Source organism: Odocoileus virginianus, chromosome 21 (assembly GCF_023699985.2).
Source record: "Odocoileus virginianus isolate 20LAN1187 ecotype Illinois chromosome 21, Ovbor_1.2, whole genome shotgun sequence".
In the NCBI taxonomy this organism is placed as follows: Eukaryota; Metazoa; Chordata; class Mammalia; order Artiodactyla; family Cervidae; genus Odocoileus; species Odocoileus virginianus.
In genome coordinates this window covers 16,788,441-16,795,020 of record NC_069694.1, presented here as the reverse complement: position 1 = coordinate 16,795,020, position 6,580 = coordinate 16,788,441, and positions in this window count along the sequence as shown.

Genomic DNA, 6,580 nt, shown 5'->3' with positions numbered 1-6,580 from the left:
TCTGCAACCCCTATGGATTGTAATCCACCAGGCTCCTCTGTCCATGGGATTCTCCAGGCAAGAATACTGGAATGCTTGTGCTTCCTTCTCCAGGGGATCTTGATGAGCCAGGGATTGAACCCAGGTCTCCAGCTTGTAGGAGCATTCTTTACCACTGCATAACCTGGGAAGCTCTTAAAACGGAGCTATAACACTGGTCCACCCGTTGCTTCAAGTTTTTCCTGCAGCCAGACAGAACCGAGGAAATTACACATTCCACAGACATAATATGGTGCCATGACTCGGGTTGAACCTGCCTGAAACAACCTCGGCTCAGCCCTGGCTAGGCAGAAGCCAAGCACAGCAGAAGCCAAACTCTGTGAAAGCTCCAGCCATGAAAGCTGAACATGAGGAAAACCCAGTGCAGGGGAAGTGACATGGAGCGACAAGAAGCCCAGCGTGGTGGAAATGGGACAGCAAAAACAAACTCAGCAGAAAGCTCATGACTCAGTCTCAGATTCCAGAAGACCCCAGGTTAAGGTAGGAGGTCCTCACTCCTATGTCTAGAAGGACGTATGGCTAACAAAATCTCAATTCCTTTACAATCTCTTGTTTCTTGTTTCCTTGAACCCCCCACGAACAGGTGAGCAGCAGTGGGTGCAATTGAGGGACTCTGGCGAGGGCTACTTAGTAGCTGTTGTCCAAGCAGGTGGGGGTTCTTCTGTCCTTAATCATGTTTGTGTCAAGGATCAGGCCAGTGAAAACTGTGAGCACAGTTCATGTATTTAGCAGATTTTCCGGCAGATTATGAAGGAGATTCCTCAGCACATTTCTCCCACTGCTTTTGCCTTCCATTTTTCAGTTCCTCTTTCCTGGGATTTGAGCCCAGCCAAAACCCATAGTACTTGACTTCAGGACCTAATGAAGCTCAGGTTCTTGATGGCTCATTGCAAAAATTCAGTGAGAGACACAAAGATAAGTAAGAGGTAGATTTGTTTGGATTCAGAGAAAAACACACTCCAAGAGTGTGGGCCATCACAGAGGGCAAGTGCAGTGGTTATGGAAGGTGGTGTGGTTAGATTTTGCTAGCTAGGTGATTTCATATGCTAATGAGTGGGAGGCTCTTCCCAACAATTAGGGAATCACCCAGTCCTTTGAAACGGTCCTGGCACCTCTGGGTGTGTCATTTAGCTTGCAGATTGAGGATCAAAGTTTAGTTGAATTTGACTTGTCATCTGGGACCCATTTGTTTTTAATCGGTTTATGTTGTGCCCTTGGGCTATGTCATTCTTTCAAAAGTTGTGGACTTCCCCCACACCCCCTACTGTTTCATGCTCTTTTTCTGAGTCCCTTCCTGCCCACAGTGTTACTTTTACAATTTTCTGGAAGGACAACCAGAAAATAGCTGGCCCTTGGGAGGGAAATGTATATAATATCCAATCCCTCTAGACATCCAGGCTTTCATCTTCCATGTTTCCTACAACATGTGCAACAAAAGCATCTCTCAGTGAACATGCTAATGCAGTTGACAGGCACACAATGCCTGCTAGAAATCCATCTGTTGGTCCATCCCTTCAAGGGCAGTTGGGCTTCCAAGGATAATGTTTGCCAATTGGGGAGTTAGCCCTGCAGGCCCCTGAATCAAATCCCCACTCCACTATTGTGGAAACTCTGTTCTAGTCCTCTTATCAATTTGTTCTTAAGCCACTTACTAACTACTACAAGCAGGACCCTGCCCCCTTGTAGACAACATCTCTTCACCTCACTTACTATTACACTACTCCTAATGACCCTAACAAGACCAGACCAGTTCAGTTCAGGTCAGTAGTTCAGTCAAGTCTTACTTTTTGTGGCCCCATGGACTGCAAAATGCCAGGCCTCCCTGCCCATCACCAACTCCCAGAGTTTACTCAAACTCATGTCCATTTAGTTGGTGATCTCATCCCACCACCTCATCCCCCATCATTTCATTCTCCTCTAACATTCAATCTTTCCCAGTATCAGGGTCTTTTCAAATGAGTCAGCTCTTTTCATCAGGTGGCCAAAGAATTGGAGTTTCAGCTTCAGCATCAGTCGTTCCAATGAACATTCAGGACTGATTTCCTTTAGGATGGACTGATTGGATGTGCTTGCAGTCCAAGGGACTCTCAAGAGTCTTCTCCAACACCACAGTTCACAAACATGAATTCTTAGGTGCACAGCTTTCTTTATAGTCCAAATCTCACATCCATACATGAATCCTGGAAAAACCATCACCTTGACTAGATGGACTTGGTTGGCAAAGTAATGACTCTGCTTTTTAATATGCTGTCTAGGTTGCTCATAACTTTTTTTCCAAGGAGTAAGTGGCTTTTTGTTACTTGGCTGCAGTTACCATCTGCAGTGATTTTCAGTTCAGTTCAGTTGCTCAGTCGTGTCCAACTCTTTGCAACCCCATGAATCGCAGCACGCCAGGCCTCCCTGTCCATCACCAACTCCCGGAGTTTACTCAAACTCATGTCCATCGAGTCGGCGATGCGACCCAGCCATTTCATCCTCTGTAGTCCCCTTCTCCTCCTTCCCCCAATCCCTCCCATCATCAGGGTCTTTTCCAATGAGTCAACTCTTTGCATGAGGTGGTCAAAGTATTGGAGTTTCAATTTCAGCGTCAGTCCTTCCAATGAACACCCAGGGCTGATTTCCTTTAGGATGGACTGGTTGGATCTCTTTGCAGTCCAAGGGACTCTCAAGAGTCTTCTCCAACACCACAGTTCAAAAGCATCAATTTTTTGGTGCTCAGACTTCTTCACAGTCCAACTCTCACATCCATACATGACTACTGGAAAAACCATAGCCTTGACTAGATGGACCTTTGTTGAAAAAGTAATGTCTCTGCTTATTAATATGCTGTCTAGGTTGGTCATAACTTTCCTTCCAAGGAGTAAGTGTCTTTTTTTTTTGGCTGCAATCACCATCTGAAATGATTTTGGACCCCCCAAAAATAAAGTCTGACACTGTTTCCACTGTTTCCCCATCTATTTGCCATGAAGTGAAGGGATCAGTTGCCATGATCTTAGTTTTCTGCATGTTGAGCTTTAAGCCAACTTTTTCACTCTTCCTCTTTCACTTTCATCAAGAGGTTTTTTAGTTCCTCTTCACTTTCTGCCACAAGGATGGTGTCATCTGCATATCTGAGGTTATTGATATTTCTCCAGGCAATCTTGATTCCAGCTTGTGCTTCCTCCAGCCCAGCGTTTCTCATGATGTACTCTGCATCAAGTTAAATAAGCAGGGTGACAATATACCACCTTGATGTACTCCTTTTCCTATTTGGAACCAGTGTGTTGTTCCATGTCCAGTTCTATCTGTTGCTTCCTGACCTGCATACAGATTTCTCAAGAGGCAGGTCAGGTGGTCTGGTATGCCCATCTCTTTCAGAATTTTCCACACTTTATTGTGATCTACACAGTCAAAGGTTTTGGCATAGTCATTAAAGCAGAAATAGATGCTTTTTGGATGATCCAGCAGATGTTTACAATTTGATCTCTGGTTTATCTGCCTTTTCTGAAACCAGTTTGAACATCTGGAAGTTCACGGTTCACATATTGCCTAAGCCTGGCTTGGACAATTTTGAGAATTTCTTAACTAACGTGTGAGATGAGTGCAATTGTGTGGTAGTTTGAGCATTCTTTGCGTTGCCTTTCTTTGGGATTGGAATGAAAATTGACCTTTTCCAGTCCTGTTGCCACTGCTGAGTTTTCCAAATTTGCTGGCATATTGAGTGCAACATTTTCACAGCATCATATTTTAGGATTTGAAATAACTCCATTGAAATTCCATCATCTCAACTAGCTTTGTTCATAGTGATGCTTCCTAAGGCCCACTTTGCTTCACATTCTAGGATGTCATCCTCTAGGTGAGTGATCACACCATCTTGATTATCTGGATTGTGAGGATTGTTTTTGTTCAGTTCTTCTGTGTATTCTTGCCACCTCTTCTTAATATCTTCTGCTTCTGTTAGGTCCATACTATTTCTGTCCTTTATTGTGCCTATCTTTGCATGAAATGTTTCCTTGGTATCTCTAATCATCTTGAAGAGATCTGTAGTTCTTACCATTCTATTGTTTTCCTCTATTTCTTTGCACTGATCACTGAGGAAGGATTTCTTATTTCTCCTTGCTATTCTTTGAAACTCTGCATTCAAATGGGTATAGCTTTCCTTTTCTCCTTTGCTTTTGGCTTCTCTTCTTTTCATAGCTATTTGTGAGGCCTCTTCAGGCAGCCATTTTGCTTTTTTGCATTTCTTTTTCTTGGGGATGTTCTTGCTCCCTGTCTCCTGTACAATGTCAAGAACCTCTGTCCATAGCTCATCAAGCACTCTGTCTATCAGATCTAGTCTCTTATATCTATTTTTCACTTCTACTATATAATCATTAAGGATTTGATTTAGTTCATACCTGAATGAACTGGTGATTTTCCCTACTTTCTTCAACTTAAGTCTGAATTTGGCCATAAGGAGTTCATGATTTGAGCCACAGACATCTCCCAGTCTTGTTTTTTCTAACTGTATAGAGCTTCTCCATCTTTGGCTGCACAAAATATAATCAATCTGATTTTGGTGTTGACCATCTGATGATGTCCCAAGATGCATGGGTCAATGTGGAGAGTTCTGACAAGATGTGGTTCACTGGAGAAGGGAATGAGAAACCCCTTCATTATTCTTGCTTTTGAGAAACTCATGAATAGTATGAAAAGGCAGAAACATAGCACACTGAAAGGTGAACTCCCCAGGTCGGTAGGTGCCCAATATGCTACTGGAGACCAGTGGAGAAATAACTCAAGAGAGAATGAAGATAGGGATCCAAAGCAAAAACAACACCCAGTTGTGGATGTGACTGGTGAAAGAAGAAAGGTCCCAGTGCTATAAAGAGAAATATTGCATAGGAATCTGGAATCTTAGGTCCATGAATCAAGGCAAATTTGAAGTCATCACACAGGAGATGGCAAGAGTAAATGTCAACATTTTAGGAATCAGTGAGCTAAAATGAACTGGAATGGTTGAATTTAATTCAGATGACCATTATATCTCCACTGTGGGCAAGAATCCCTTAGAAGAAATGGAGTAGCCATCATGGTTAACAAGAGTCCAAAATGCAGTACTTGGATGCAGTCTTAAAAACAACAGAATGATCTCTGTTGGTTTTCAAGGCAAACCATCCAATATCACAGTAATACCAAGTCTATGCCCTGACCAGTAATGCTGAAGAAGCTGAAATTGTACTGTTCTATGAAGACCTACAAGACCTTTTAGAACTAACACCCCCCAAAAAAAATATCCTTTTCATTATAGGGGACTGGAATGAAAAAGTAGGAAGTCAAGAAACACCTGCAGTAACAGGTAGATTTGGCCTTGGTTTACAGAATGAAGCAGGGCAAAGGCTAATAGAGTTCTGCCAAGAGAATGCACAGGTCATAGCAAACACCCTCTTCCAATAGCACAAGAGAAGACTCTACACAGGACCAGATAACCCTCAACTTTGTCATTACTTCTGTTATTTCCTAAAACAGATCTATGACAATGAGATGTTTACCATTGGGAATACCCTAAGCTGTTTTATGGAGGCCTAAGGGAGGAAATCAGTGACTTACATTCCCTCCGAGAAATAAGAGCATAAGGTTTATGGCTATTTCCCCAGGTTCCCAGTCTCAGAGCACAGGCTTGGATTGCTTTACATCATGATAGCTGTTCCCATCTGCAGTGGACAAACCAGCATTAAGTTAAGTTTGCAACCCCTTAATCCCTGCCCACCTCCCACCCCCCACCACTGGTCATGATGGAGACCTTGGGGATGCCCAACTGCAGTCTGGAGGTCTCAGGAGATCAACTTGCCTGGGAATCTGGTCCTCAAAAGGTTGTCATGCCTCAACCTTCTCAGGGGTCTGCCAGTCCAGGGGTTCCAGGAGGTCAACATGCCTCAACTGCCCAAGTATCCAATTCTTAGGAGGCCGACCTGCCTCAACCTGCTCTGGGGATTCACTGTCTAGGAGGCTGTCATGCCTCAGCCTGCCTGGGGATCTGCACCCTGACCTGAGGATGCCTGGCTCTCAGGTTGCAAGAGTACTGGGTAGGATAAGCTTCGAAAAGACTCACACCCAAGGAAATCCACCCAGGGAAATAGAAGGAGACCTATAATTTTTTTTTTTTCTTTTCCTCTCTGTCATCACTGTCTTTCAGATGGGAAATAGCCAATTCACTTTCTGACAGATGTCCTTGAGATGCATCCTTCATAACTGGAAGTTGTTTGATCCTCTAACCCTAAGGAGAAGTGGCTTAAAATTATTTTGTGCCAGTTCATGGTCATGGTATCCTCTGGGGACAAGGGACACTCACCTGAGGATGGGAGTTTAAATTACAATATCATCCTGCAGCTAGACTTATCCTGCAAAAGACAAGAGAAATGGACAGAGATCCCCTATGTCCAAATTTTCTTCCAACTAAGAGACATGAAGGAACTCTGTCTTAAGTATGGGATTGTTATATGCCCTAAAAATGAGCCTATTAGGCAAATGGTGTCAGGCACAGACAACCAAGAGAAGGAAGCCACCCATGAAGGCACACTTC